At 42.1% G+C, this 14,726-nt stretch overlaps 1 pseudogene; it reads right to left on the bottom strand.

Annotated features, from left to right (window-relative positions):
- On the bottom strand, positions 5,397–6,352 carry Gm6576 (predicted gene 6576; annotated as a pseudogene).

Here is a 14,726-nt window from a genome sequence, read left to right as displayed (position 1 = left end):
ACCTCTCCTGGGCATATATCCAGAAGATGTCCCAACCGGTAAGAAGGACATATGCTCCAGTATGTTCATAGCAGCCTTATATATAATAGCCAGAAGCTGGAAAGAACCCAGATGCCCCTCAACAGAGGAATGGATACAAAAAATGTGGTACATTTACACAATGGAGTACTACTCAGCTATGAAAAGGAATGAATTTATGAAATTCCTAGGAAAATGGTTGGACCTGGAGGGCATCATCCTGAGTGAGGTAACACAATCACAAAAGAACTCAAATGATATGTACTCACTGATAAGTGGATATTAGCCCAAAAACTTAGTATACCCGAGATATAAGATACAATTTGCAAAACACATGAAACTGAAGAAGAACGAAGACCAAAGTGTGGACACTTTGCCCCTTCTTAGAATTTGAAACAATCACCCATGGAAGGAGTTACAGAGACAAAGTTTGGAGCTGAGACAAAAGGATGGACCACCTAGAGACTGCCATATCCAGGGATCCATCCCGTAATTAGCCTCCAAACAATGACACCATTGCATAAACTAGCAAGCGTTTGCTGAAAGTACCCTGATATAGCTGTCTCTTGTGAGACTAGGCAGGGGTCTAGCAAACACATAAGTGGATGCTCACAATCAGCTATTGGATGGATCACAGGGCCCACAATGGAGGAGCTAGAGAAATTACCCAAGGAGCTAAAGGGATCTGCAACCCTATAGGTGGAACAACATTATGAACTAACCAGTACCCCAGAGCTCTTGACTCTAGCTGCATATGTATCAAAAGATGGTCTAGTCGGCCATCACTGGAAAGGGAGGCCAATTGGACTTGCAAACTTTATATGCCCCAGTACAGGGGAATGCCAGGGCCAAAAAATGGGAATGGGTGGGGAGGGGAGTGGGGGGGAGGGCATGGGGGACTTTTGGGCTAGCATTGGAAATGTAATTGAGGAAAATACGTAATTAAAAAAAATGGAAAAAAAAAAGAACTCACCATTTAGCAAAGGAGATTGAGTCTCTAACACATGAACTCTGGGCTTCATATTAAAGCCTTTGATTGCTACCCTTGGCTTCCAAAATAAATATCATTCTAATATGCAATTCCTAAAATCCTCCAATGTTTTACCACATTCCATTTTCACCCCGAAACTCACTTAAAGTCAATCTGTGTGAAACCCAAAGCAGGCCTCATTGTGAGGTAAACTGCACCCCTCTGAGGCATAAGCCTGGAAAGTGAAACTATGATCTGCTTCCAAATTACAATGCAAAGAAGGGCATGGAATAGGTACTTCAAGGGTAAACAGAGTCCACAGGAAACCAATAGTCTGCCTATGTTTTTAACCTTTTTAATGCGTATCAGGGCCTTGGATGCTGGCATAGAATTAAGAAATAGATGAGCATGTCTATTCTAGCTATTTTATAACTTATCACAGCGAGAGGTATAGTCAAATTCAGTCATCCTTAACTTGGTTTATGACAGTGCTTTACCATGGCTGATGACATGTAGTAGAAGTGATGATACACACACACACACACACACACACACACACACACACACACACACACACACACACACAAAGTCAATGCCTCTACATATGCCTTCTTCTGTTGGAACCTGGGGACTAGCCTTTCATATGGGGAAGCACACACAGCCCTGTTACTCCTAGCCAACCACACCAGCTGCCAGCCTTCTACCTCCAGCCAGCCTAGACTAGTCAACTACAGGAAGAAAATGATGACTACATACATGGCGGCAATTCCAGCTGGGATTATGAAAGCCAGCGGAGATCAGAATTAGTCAGCAGATCCATGGACTCATGAGCACACAAAAACCATTATTAGTAGGACAGAGCAGCTCGCTGACACAGGTTTCCTCCTTCCTGCATTCATTCATTCATAAACAAACTTGTTAAATTGTAGAAGTCAAGACTCATATGTAGGATGCAGACACAAACATATTGTAGCAACTGGGTAAATATATTAACCATGCTCAATTCTCTAGGAATTCAGTCAATGTATTTTCCCCAGGTTGCCTATCTACTCTAGGAAATATTATGACTGACTTTCTTAGTATTAATTTTAAGAAATATTAAACATTAAAAAGGCATACTATAAGATTGGAGAAAATAAAATTCCTTAATCTGCTCAGGCAAAGGAATATATCAACACTCTAAAAGCAATGGAATTTTCCCTTGGACTGCCAAAATCTTATGCTTGACATTTTAATTTTACATGTACTCTTTTATCAGAGTAGTTATATTGCCTAGAAAGACAAGGGTCCTGCTAAAAAGTATTACTGGGGAAGGAAATAAGACAACCAACAATTAAATACTCCTATAAAATGATTAAAGCCTCAATCACGTGTTTTGATGTTATTGTTACACTTGACAAACTTCATTCATGTACTGGATGAAGACTCAGGAAGGGTGATGACTTACACGAGATATGTAGAGGTTAAATTGGAATAAGCACCTAGAATTTTTGTGATCATCTCATCTCCTAGCTACACTCACATGAATGCTTTGCCCAGTCCGTTAGCTTCATGTCTCTGCTTCTTACCTGCCATCTTAATGAGCATAAAACAACACCCCCAAGTTGGAAGACTAAACAGAATAATTTTGAGGAATAGGGTATGAGGGTGGGCTGGCCAGGTTTTGTGATAATGAAAACCACAATTGCAGCTCTTAATATTTTAGAAATAACATTGATATCCATTAGGAACCATTAGGCACACAAGTCACATCCTTTTTTTATCTCTCAGAAAACAAGGCACACATAAATGAAACAAAGCAGAATTCAAATCACTTAAGTATCTTTGTAATGAGAGTAGGATTGGAATTATGTGCATGTCCACTGAACTCTAAATTTTGTGACTGGCCACATCTGATGTAACAGTATGTTGTAAGTTTTAGCATTAGAATGTGAGCTCCCAAAAGGAAAGGGCTTTGTTTGTTCTGTTTGTGGTTCTATTCTCAGATCTAGCACTGAACTTGTTCATATTGACTGAGTGAAGATATAATATTAAATATGTAAAGCTCTTTAAAAATTTACAGACCTAATGTCCTCATGGCATATATACTTACTAGAACCTATTTTTAATAATTAAAAAATCTGTTTCTGGTCTTACTTTATTGGTCTCCTGTATAGATATCTATATATCTATATCTACATATAACTATAAAAGATATTTATCTGTATGTACATATATCTCTATGTATCTTGTATCTATCTATCTATCTATCTATCTATCTATCTATCTATCTATCTATCTATCTACCTATCTATCTATCGATGATAGAGATAGAGATATATATAGATATAAGCCCTCAGAGGGCAGAAGAGGGCGTTAGATTTCTTGCAGCTACTGTGACAGGTGGTTGTAGACCACCGAATATGGGAGCTGCACTCCACTCCACTTGCAAGAGTACTGTGTGTTTCAAGATCTTTGAATTCAGCATTTGATGGGTCAGAACTTCAGAGGGGACATGCCTCCTTGCCTTTTCATGTTTCCTATTCATCTGTGTGGCACCTGCACATCCTTTTGTTTGCATAGCTCCACAGTTTTCACGTAGAGGATAATAGTGGGTGGCGTGCCTTTGAGGCTTCAATCTCCAGACCAACTGAAATGGGACAAAACAGAATGTTGCAGCTGCAACAACCCCGTCGACAAGTGAGCAATATCTACAGGACAGAGACTGCCCAAACTAATGATCTATGACATTTAAAAGTGTCTGGAGTAAGTGAAGAAATAGCCAATGGTTGAGGTAAAGAGGGGACTAGAAGACAGACAATAGGAAAGAATCAAGATCTGACAAGTGAGGAAGAGTAAGAGGATGAGTTGGGTGGAATGTGATCGAGACGCCAGAGACAGTGAAACAGAAAAGAAGAGAAAAGTCGAAACATTACTAAAGGTACATTAAAGTGCAAAGCGGGGAAACAATGCGGGGTAGCATCCTCTGAGTCTTCTGGAAGTGTGGTGAGTGGGTGAGCGCTGTCAGCTGATCTCCAGGGGTATCCTTCTGATGATTTATGTGAGTGGGGAGCCTGGGCCAGACAAATGTCAGCTGCCCTCTTTTGTGCTTCTGCATACTGGTGTCTCTGTGGCCACATTTTACTTTGCAGTGTGTGGGTCAGGCAAATCCTCTTACCCTTCTGAACGCCTCAGGTTTTACATCCTGGGGTGGCTAATGTCCCATCTGTGAGCATTTCATAGTGCATTGGGAGCCGGGGAAACAACCAGAGTACTGACAGCTGAACAGTCAGACCTACTCTGTACATTCAAAGCCAACTAAACATTACATGGCCTGCTTCAGGAATATAGTTGTAAATGCCAAGTTTTCTGCTAGAGCTTCCCTGTTTTTGGTCTCCACAGCAGTGAACCTCATGGTAGAGAGGACTTGTCCACATCCAGTCTTCCCATTCTTTATACCAGTTTCCTGCTGCTGTATCTCACCTTGAGACTGGATGGCTTGGCTTCTGGCTTCATGTCTTGTAATTATTTCCCCATGTATGGCTTTCTAAGAAGTGTTTATACCTGAGGTGATTGCCATTTATTTCTGGTGACATTGAAATGGCTTTGGTGAGCAAAATATTCATCCTTTTTTTTTTTAGCTCCAGCGTTATTTTATTTTATTTTATTATTCTTGGGCATGAAATTTCACCTCTACTTACTGAAGGATGTATCAACTTTTGATTACATTTGGACAAGAGAAAGTCAGTTTTCTTCAATAGAGTTACACCTGGTAGATTGACTACATTCAAGGGAAAGCCCTGTGACCTGGAGTAGTTAGTCAACACTAACCACACTCCAGGAGTTAGGTTTTTAAGAGAGTGAGAGGAAGAGGGGGAGGGAGGAAAGGAGGGAGGGAGGAAGGAAGAATGAATGAAGTTTGGTGGGTAGAGAGGTAGAGAAGGAGGAGGATCTAAGAGAAGTTGAGAGATAGAAACGAAGATGACCAAACTATAGCATACAAATTTCCTAAAGACTAAATGAGAATCACTCTTTTATAAAAATGTCCCTTCATGTTCTCTTAGATTACTGTGTGGACAGTTTACTAAATTAGGTGTTAGGCTTTCACAAATGACACCCTTACATTTTTGCAGCCTCCCCCACCCCTTGGTCTTAGTTTCACATTTTCTCTCTTCTGCTACGTATAGTAAAAACTGTTAGGAGAGTTTCTGCAGCCAAGCAATGACTCCTCCACTTAGTGTTCAGAAAGTTAGCTGTAGAGTGATTAAAACTGAGCTCTCTAGCCTTGTACACTGTGGTCACAGAGCGTGGACAGTTTCGGATCACATGGGAATACTTTGTATTTGCAGATATACTGAGCATACGTTGTATCAATGCAGAAATGAAAGCAAAGTGTCTACTTTCTTTCTTCCTTTCTTTCTTTTTTTTTATCAGCAGACTTAGAATTCTTTTATTTTTCTCGTATAAAAACCCTTATGTGGTAGCCACAGCTGGAGCCTGGGTCCTCTGAACAGAGACTCTGGTGTGGGTTTTCACAAGATGATCCGTGAATTCCTGATAAGGAGACTTGGTGAAGACAGTCTCTTTCCAGAGGTCGGGGGTCAGGTAGCTGTAAGTCTTGGAGATGGCATCAAAGGTGGCCTTAGCAAAGTTGCCCAGGGTGGCAGTGCAGCCTCTGTCTGAAGTGTAGCAGTCATCTATACGGGCCATCATCAGGAGCTTCTTGGGCACAGGAGCAGAGACAATGCCAGTGCCTCTGGGGGCAGGGATGAGACACACCAGCACAGAGCCACAGCGGCCTGTCACCTTGCATGGAACAGTATGGGGCTTGCCAATCTTGTTCCCCCAGTAGCCTCTCCGCACAGGGACGATGAAAAGCTTGGCCAAGATGATGGCCCCTCGGATGGTAGTGGCAACCTCCTTGGAGCACTTAACACCAAGACCAACGTGACCATTGTAGTCCTCAATAGCGACGAAAGCCTTGAACCTGGTCCGCGGGCCAGCCCGAGTCTGCTTCTGCACTGGCATGATTTTCAGAACCTCATCCTTTAGGGACGCACCCAGGAAGAAATCAATGATCTCAGACTCCTTAATGGGCAGGGAGAACAGGTAGATCTCCTCCAAGGACTTGATCTTCATGTCCTTAACCAGGCGGCCCAGCTTGGTGACGGGGATCCACTCCTTGTCTTCAGCTTTACCTCCACGAGCCCTGCGGCCTCGACCACGGCCACGGCCTCGGCCACGACCACGGCCCCTAAGACCGAATTCCGCCGAATCCTCCGCGGAAGCCGCCGCGGCCTCCTAATCCTAGGCCCCCGGGTCCTCCGGGCCCTCTCGCTGCACAGGCGTCATCCACCATTTGGTGTTTTCCCGAAGAAGAAGAAGCAAAGTGTCTACTTTCATGGGATTGATTTTCCAAAGAAATCGTAATAGATATTTGTGATGTAAGTATCAGTTAAAACTTTAAAGTGTTATTTTCATCTGCAAATTGATAAGCCTACAAGCATTTACCGTGTATAATATTTTCATATTTGTGTATATATGCACACATTATACCTTGACTAAATCTAGTTAACTAAAGTATATGCATCTCCATGCATTATTATCAGCTTTTGGTGAAAACTACTCTTGTGTTTCTCAAGAACAAAAGATAATTGTCATAAATCATCATGCTAGAATGATAGAACTTATTCCTAACTGAACCTTTGTGTCCCTTTGACCAGCATCCACTCAGCCTCGCCGTCCCTGGAAACCCTTCATTTCTCCTCACCTTTACAGAACCAATCTCTTTGTTCTACATGTGAGTGAGATCATACTGCATTTGGCTTTCTGTGTCTGACTTAATTCCTTTTAAAAAACTCTGCCATGTTGTTAAACATGTCAGGCTTCCATTTTTTAACGGCAGTATCCCACTTTATCAATATGCCACACTTCCTTACATATTCATCTATCGCTAGACATTAGATTGGTTCCAGATCTTAGCCAGCGTGTCACATTCTTGTAAACACAGGCATCCAAGATAGCTCCTTAGTGTACTGATTTTATTTTTATCCATCAAATTTGGTGTTAGTTTCACAGATGTACTCATTGGAATTCCTCCACCTCGACACCACCCCTGTGTACCCTCTTCCTTCCCAGAAATCTCTCTATATTTACATATACTACTTTTGCTTTGTGACCTACTGAGTTTTTCTAGGGGTTGGAATTTTGGGTTGGAACCTGGTAGACACAGCAGCGAGCATACAACTATAGAGAGCATTTTTTTTTTTTTTTTTTTTTTTTTTTTTTTTTTTGTCTTCCAGAATATATCAGTAGCCAGTAGCTCAGAAACAAAGGTGGGAGCCCATCCTACTTCCTTGACTTAGGGCAAGACTCTTGTGAGCCCATTATAGGTAACTATGGTTAGCTGCTGTGAGTAAGTTATGGCACTCATTGTATTGAGTCTAGACAACAGTGTTATGTAGCCCTTCACCCCATCCTTCAGCTCTTTCATACTTCCTTTTCTAAAAACATTCCCTAAGCCATAGCGGGGGTATTGTAAATTATTTTAGGGATGGGCACACAGTATTGTTTATTTTCTATATCTGAGGCAGCCACAGTCTCTCTTCATCCCCCTCATTCATTGTAAAAAGAAGCCTCTTTGATCAAGGTTAGAGAGTGCTTTTGTCCATGTATAAATGATTACATATAGAGGCTGCTTTTGTCTATGCATAAACGATTACATATTTATTTCAGAATATATAAACACTATGGGATTGCCAGATCATACAATAATTCTGATAATTTTTAAAGGAAACTTACATTAATTTTCATTTCCACCAAACTTAAACAAGACTTACCATTTCTCCACTTTTTACCCCAAGTTCCCTTTTGAGATAAGCCATTCTCCTGTGTATGAGGTGACATTTCCCTGATAATCAACCATACTGAGCATTGTTGGCACACCTGCTGTCCATGTGCGTGTCCTCCTTAGAGAATGTCTAGTCAGTTCCTTTTTGCATTTTCTAAATATGACGTCTGTTTTTTTAAACTCGTGAGTTATTTGAGTTACTTACATATTTCAGATGTTAACCCTTTTCCAGATGTATGCTTACAAATATTTTCTCCCATTTTATAGACTTTCTCTTCTTTCTGAAAACCATTTGTTGAGAAGTATATCTTTTCCCCTAACGGATAGTTTGGTGCCCTTAATTGAAAGTCAACTGAGCATTTGAGCTCACAAAGAAAATTATATTGTTTCTCAGAAGCAAAGAAAAGCCTAAGTTTTCTTTATTTTCCCAAAAGATTAAATCCAAAGTGTTAGTCATATAGAACTGGCCTGAGTCCAGGCAGACCCTGGATCTAATAATATTTGAATCAAGGATATAAGTCTAGGGGTTGAGTTTTAATAGTTTCTAAAAATGTAAATATATGTTAATGTGCTCAGGCTGTCATAACAAAATGCATTAATATGGTGATATAAACAACAGAATTCTGTTTTTAAAAATACTCCTCAAAACTGAATAGTGAAGATCAAAGGACTGGCAGGGTCTGAGTCTGAGGAGAGCACTCTCCTTGATATTTATCTTCAGAAAGAGAGGGGGAGAGAGAGAGGAGGAGGAGGAGGAGGAGGAGGAGGAGGAGAAGAAGAAGAAGAAGAAGAAGAAGAAGAAGAAGAAGAAGAAGAAGAAGAAGAAGAAGAAGAAGAAGAAGAAGAAGAGGAGGAGGAGGAGGAGGAGGAGGAGGAGGAGGAGGAGGAGGAGGAGGAGGGAAGGGGAGTGGAGGAGAGGGGGAGTAGAGGGGAGGGGGAGGGGAGGGGAGAGGAGGGAGAAAGACAGACAGACAGAGAGTGACAGAGAGACACAGAGAGAGGGAGGATGTGTTGTCATTTTTGCCTCTTACTGAAAGGGTACCTTATCAGGTCAAGGTCAGTGCTGTTAATTCTTGATAATTTCATTTGACATTAATAATCTCAGAGTTTCATTTTCTAAGTAGAGCAATGATGAGAGTTATGGCTTTGAAATGGGAATTTGGAAGGTGTAGACCTTGGTCCATAACAAAATAAGAGTGGTTATCTTGCATGTCCTTGTGTTGCATGTTAGCAATGCCAAAAAAATCCAAACCAAAAAACAAAAACAAAAAACAAAACTTTGCTTAGTCATATAAAATACATTGTGTGATAGTTAACATTGATTGTTAAATTGATAGGATCCAAAACTAGTGGAGGACAAGCCTCAGAGCAAGATTCTGAGGGATTACCTGGATTAGGTTAACAGGGTAGGAAAACCCACCCCAAAGCAGTTGGCACCACTTTCTGTTCCTGGGGCTGAACTGCCTAGAAAAGTGGAGTCTAGAGAGAAGAAACACTCTCAAGGGGAGGCTCCGAGGCCTGACACCAATACTGATGCTATGGTGTGTTTACAGACAGGAACCTAGCATGGCTGTCCTCTGAGAGGTCCAACAAGCAGCTGACTGAGACAGATGCAGATACTTACACACAACCATTGGACTGAAGTCAGGGACCCCCGTGGTTGAATTAGGAAGGGCTGGAAGAAGCTGAAGAGGAGAGAGACCCCATGGGAAGACCAGCAGTCTCAATTAGCTGGGACCCCTGAGATCTCTCAGATACCGAGCCACTAACCAGGCAGCATATACTAGCTGGTCCAAGGCCCCTAACGTATATACAGCAGGGGATGGGCTGGTTGGCCTCAGTGAGAGAAGTGCCTAACCCTTGAGACTTGGGGATGTCTGGTGGTGGTGGGTGACATCCTCTTAGAGAGAAGGGGAGGAGGAATGGGATGAAGAACTAGGGAGAGGTGTAACAGCTGGATTGTTTTTGTTTTTGTTTTTATGTTTTTTGTTTTTTTAAGGTGAACACTTAATGCTTTCTCCTTCCTAAATGTGACTACCATGTGACCAGCTGCTTCAAGCCCTTCTCACCCAGACTCCTCCTGCAGGATGGGCTTCAACCCGTAACTGTGAGCCAAAACTAACTCAGTGTTAAGTTGCATGTATCAGGACACCTCCTTTTTACAACAATGAGAAAAGCTAACTGCACTGTCAGGATTCAGAGTCAGAAGTGCATTGACCAATAGGATGACCCCATGTCCCCATCCTCCCTAACCAGGTGGAGAAACTTTATACTTGAGAAGCTAAGAACTTTGCAGAGCACTGAGCCCACAAGCTGAGAGACTCAATGTCAAACCAAACTTTGTAAACCCTAAAAGTGCTTTTCTTTCCAGACAGACTATGTTAAAAATTCCACATGTTTTTCTTTTCCATTAGAAATCTTTTAAAATTCTCTCTGGTGCAGTGGCATGCGAAAAAGAAGGAACCCCTGCACTGCATCAAGCCAAGGTATTTTTTACATGGCTATTTCTCATAGATAGGATGGCTGCAGCCTGGTGCCTTTATCTTCTTCCCTGTCAGCAACAGGTTCAGAATCTTGGCTTCCTGCTGCCCCGGTGCAGACACCAGAACTGCTATCCCATCCAAGGGCAAGAAACCAACCAAATGCTGCCAGTGTAAGAACATTGGGGGGCATTTCATTTCATAAACTCTTTTAAAATCACATTTTAAAATGTTGAGATGCCACGACGTTAACCTTTCTTTTCAATAAACCACGTGCTTTAGTATTAGCTGGATGCTTAAGGTCTGTGAAAGTTTTGTGCTCGGTGAGAGTCCTGGAGAGGATTGTTTGGCTCTCACCTTGTTTCCTGTGTGGTGCACACTGCTGGGGTCACTGAACGAATTCAGAAAGTAGCAGAGATTAGCACGATGTTGCTCAAGAATCAATTGACAGTGACATGTTCCCCGGAACTTTATCTTCCTATCAATTGAAAATAGTGAATAAACTCTCGAGCTAAGATTAGAGATTTTTAAAAAGGATTTTACTTGATTGGAGGCAAACACACAAGTCATCTGCTAGCTGGAGTCAGTGAATTTGTCTCTGTTTTCCTGTGTATAACAATCCCACGCTTTTCATCTTCCTGGCACACAATAATTTGGAACCTTTGTAGCGTGGGGCTAGGGATGGCTGATGTCATTCCAACACATGGATGAAGCCCACTCAGCATACATTATGGAAAACAGCTCGCGTTAGTATTTAAATGCAACTTGTCTTCCTGCCAAAGAAAATGGAGGCCTCTAATAAGGCCCATGTGTTAGGGAAACTTGTTTGGAAGTTTGGAATTTGCCAGTCTTTGTAAAAGAATGCTGTAGGAAAACAGTTCTCTGTGTGCCACCGCGCCACCACCTCGCCACAACTCAGGTGCATCAGGGGGTTCAGCAGTCTTTCAGGAATGTCTGATTTTTCACATTCATATATTGTTCCAGATAAGAAATCCAGCCACCGGATCATTGATCCTGGTTCATGGGGTAAACCTGGTTTGAGAATCTCTATGGGCATTAAGTTCTTTGCAGGGACTTAGGCTCTGGTCGAGCATCGTGGTTGGTTGACAGTCAAATGCTTTTCCAGTCTTTTAAGATTTCACGTCCTTCTGTGTATGTTCACGTGACTGTATGGGCACATGTGCGCAGGTGCCTGGGTTACAGGTACGAGGGATACCAATCCCTTTGTTGTTTTGTCCTGGGATCTGAACTGATGTCTGCATGACTGAGAAGCAAGCTCAACCTCTGAACCATCTTTACCTCTTAATTTCCCATTCCTTACTATGATATTCTCATAGCTTCGCCAACCTTCAGATTCTGATAAAACCCTGCCTTTTCTTTCCTCACTACTTGACTCCTGCCTTTTTCTGTTGGTGGAGAAACTCAGTGCCTGGCTGCTGGTTCCATTAAGAATTTTCTCTTCTCTGATTCCTCTCACTCCTGCTCCAGGCCCACTTTCTAGCGTATGCTACCTCTTCATTCTGAGTAACGTTTCTACTGTTCACAGCCCAAAAAATTTTACAGGGATAAAACTTACCAGAGTGTAGACCTACTTTTAACACCTTTACAGATCAGCTGCTGAGTTTATAGAACAGAGCTAGGAGAATGGAGGGAACGTGGCAAAGGAAAGATAGTGTCTTACTGTCACTACCGCTGCAATGAAATACCACAATCAAGAACAACCTGTAGAGGGAAGGGTTGATCTGGTTTGTGCTTCCATATCACTGGTCATCATCAAAGGAAGTCAGTGTAGGAACTCACACAGGGCAGGAACCTGGATGAGGAGCTGATGCAGAGGCCATGGAGGAGCGCTGCTTACTGGCTTGCCTCCCACCCCCAGCCATGACATGCTTTCTTACAGAACCTAGCCCCTCTAGCCCAGGAATGGGCAACCCACAATTGACTGGGCCCTCTCCCATCAATCACTGTCTTATTCAGGGTTTCTATTCCTGCACAAACATCATGACCAAGAAGCAAGTTGGCAAGGAAAGGGTTTATTCGGCTTACACTTCCATACTGCTGTTCATCACCAAAGGAAGTCAGGACTGGAACTCAAGGAGGTCAGACAGCAGGAGCTGATGCAGAGGCCATGGAGGGATGTTCTTTACTGGCTTGCCTCCCCTGGCTTGCTCAGCCTGCTCTCTTATAGAACCCAAGACTAGCAGCCCAGAGATGGCACCACCCACAAGGGGCCTTTCCCCCTTGATCACTAATTGAGAAAATGCCTTACAGTTGTATCTCATGGAGGCATTTCCTCAACTGAAGCTCCTTTCTCTGTGATATCTCCAGCTGTGTCAAGTTGACACAAAACTAGCCAGTACAATCACTAATTAGAAAAATGCCCCACAGGCTTGTCTATAGCCTGGTCTTATGGAGGCATTTTCTCAAGTCAGGTTTCCTACTCTCAGATGACTGTGTTCTGTGTCAATTTGATTTAAAGCTGGACAGAAGAGGGAGTAATGATATGTAGACAAAGGGGAAATTTTGAAGAAAGCACCCATTGGAAGAAGACAGCCTTACTAGTGTAGTGTTTTCTTACTTTCCTGAAGAAACAGGGCTTAACTAATCAATATTATATTACATATAATAAATATATAAGTATATATATTTATGAAAACAAATATATTTATTCACATAGGATATGTATTTTATATATGTAAGCATGTGTATGTATTTACATAAGTATACATATATAATATATTATATTAATCAATATAGTTGCACACATTATTTGCTATTTGTTAGAGTACATTTACCACTGAATTAACAACCTATTATGCTATATGCTTAGGTTTGTCATTGAAATAATAGTAATAATAATAATTATTGTCTTCATTAGTGTTTTAGATTACAAGTCAATTATATATCAATTGTTAAATTTTATTGTACATTTATAGTGAACTAGGCACCACACCAATACCTTGTCAGTGGATATGATTACTCATCCCATGGGGAACACAGGACATGAAAGTATTGTGAATTGCTTTGGGTATGCTGATTATGAGGCTTTATCAAGACAAATGCATGGAGTAATAGAACAGATTGTTTTAATGTGATAAAACTTGGAGATTGTCATCAGTTTGAAAGTAAAAGGATATAAATGCAGGTCAACTAAAAGTTGAGATTAGAATAGATTATTCAGATAAGGCTGATAGCAAATGAAATCAAGGAAGTCTAAAGTAGAGCTCAGATATGTAAGAGGTACCCATGGAAGAGACAGGAAAACGTAGTGATGCTGGAGGTACACACATGTCCTGTCATTTACGTGAAGATGCACAGAGAGCTCTTGTAATGTGTCTTAGAATGTCCACTGCCCAAATCTCGTAGGATTGTGAATTGGGAAAATAGACTAATAAGTGAGAACATTTACAGCAGAGAAGTAGATGTCACATCACGATGATGGGCAGTGACAGAAATTTTTAACCTAGGATTGTCCTTGTCTAAAGGAAATGCAGGGGCCAAAAATGGAGCAGAGTCTTAAGGAAAGACCATTCAGAGATCACCCTACCTTGGGATCCATCCTATCTGCAGACATCAAATCCTGACACTATTGCGGATGCCAATAAGTACGTGCAGTCCTCTGAAAGGCTCTGTGAGCATCTGACTAAGACAGATGTAGATTCTCACAGCCAACCATTGGACTAAGCCCAGAAACCCCAATGGAAGAGTTAGAGGAAGGACTGAAAGAGCTAAAGGGGATTGCAACCCCATATGAAGAACAACAATATCAACTACATGGACCCATCAGAGCACCCAGGGACTAAACCACCAACCAAAGAGTACACATGGAGGGACCCATGGCTCCAGCTACATATGTAGCAGAGGATGGCCTTGTTTGGCATCAATGGGAGGGGAGGCCCTTGATCCTGTAGAGACCTGTTGCTCCATCATAGGGGGATGCTAGAGGTGTGAGGGGGCAAGTGGGTAGGTGGGTGGTGGTGGGGGAGCACCCTTTTGGAGGTAAAGGAAAAGGGGATGGGATGGGGGGATTTCAGAGGGGAGACCAGGAAGGGGGACAACATTTGAAATGTAAATAAATAAAACAATCAATTAATAAAAAAAGGATGGTGATAGAGGGTTCATTGAAAGCACAGACCAATATTAAGAAGGGGGTTTGGTGCGAGACAAGGCCATCATCTGCTACATATGCAGCTGGAGCCATGGGTCCCTCCCTCCATGTGTATTCTTTGGTTGGTGGTTTAGTGCCTGGGAGCTCTAGGGGTTCTGGTTGGTTGATATTATTGTTCTTACTATAGGGTTGCAAACCTCTTAAGCTACTTCAGTCCTTCTTCTAATTCCTCAATTTGGGACCCCCTGCTCAGTCCGATGGTTGACTGCAAGCATCCCCATCTGTATCAGGAAGGGGAGGCCCTTGGTCCTGTGAAGACTT

This window comes from Mus musculus, chromosome 15 (genome assembly GCF_000001635.26).
Source record: "Mus musculus strain C57BL/6J chromosome 15, GRCm38.p6 C57BL/6J".
In the NCBI taxonomy this organism is placed as follows: Eukaryota; Metazoa; Chordata; class Mammalia; order Rodentia; family Muridae; genus Mus; species Mus musculus.
This window is presented reverse-complemented; position numbering and strand designations above follow the sequence as displayed.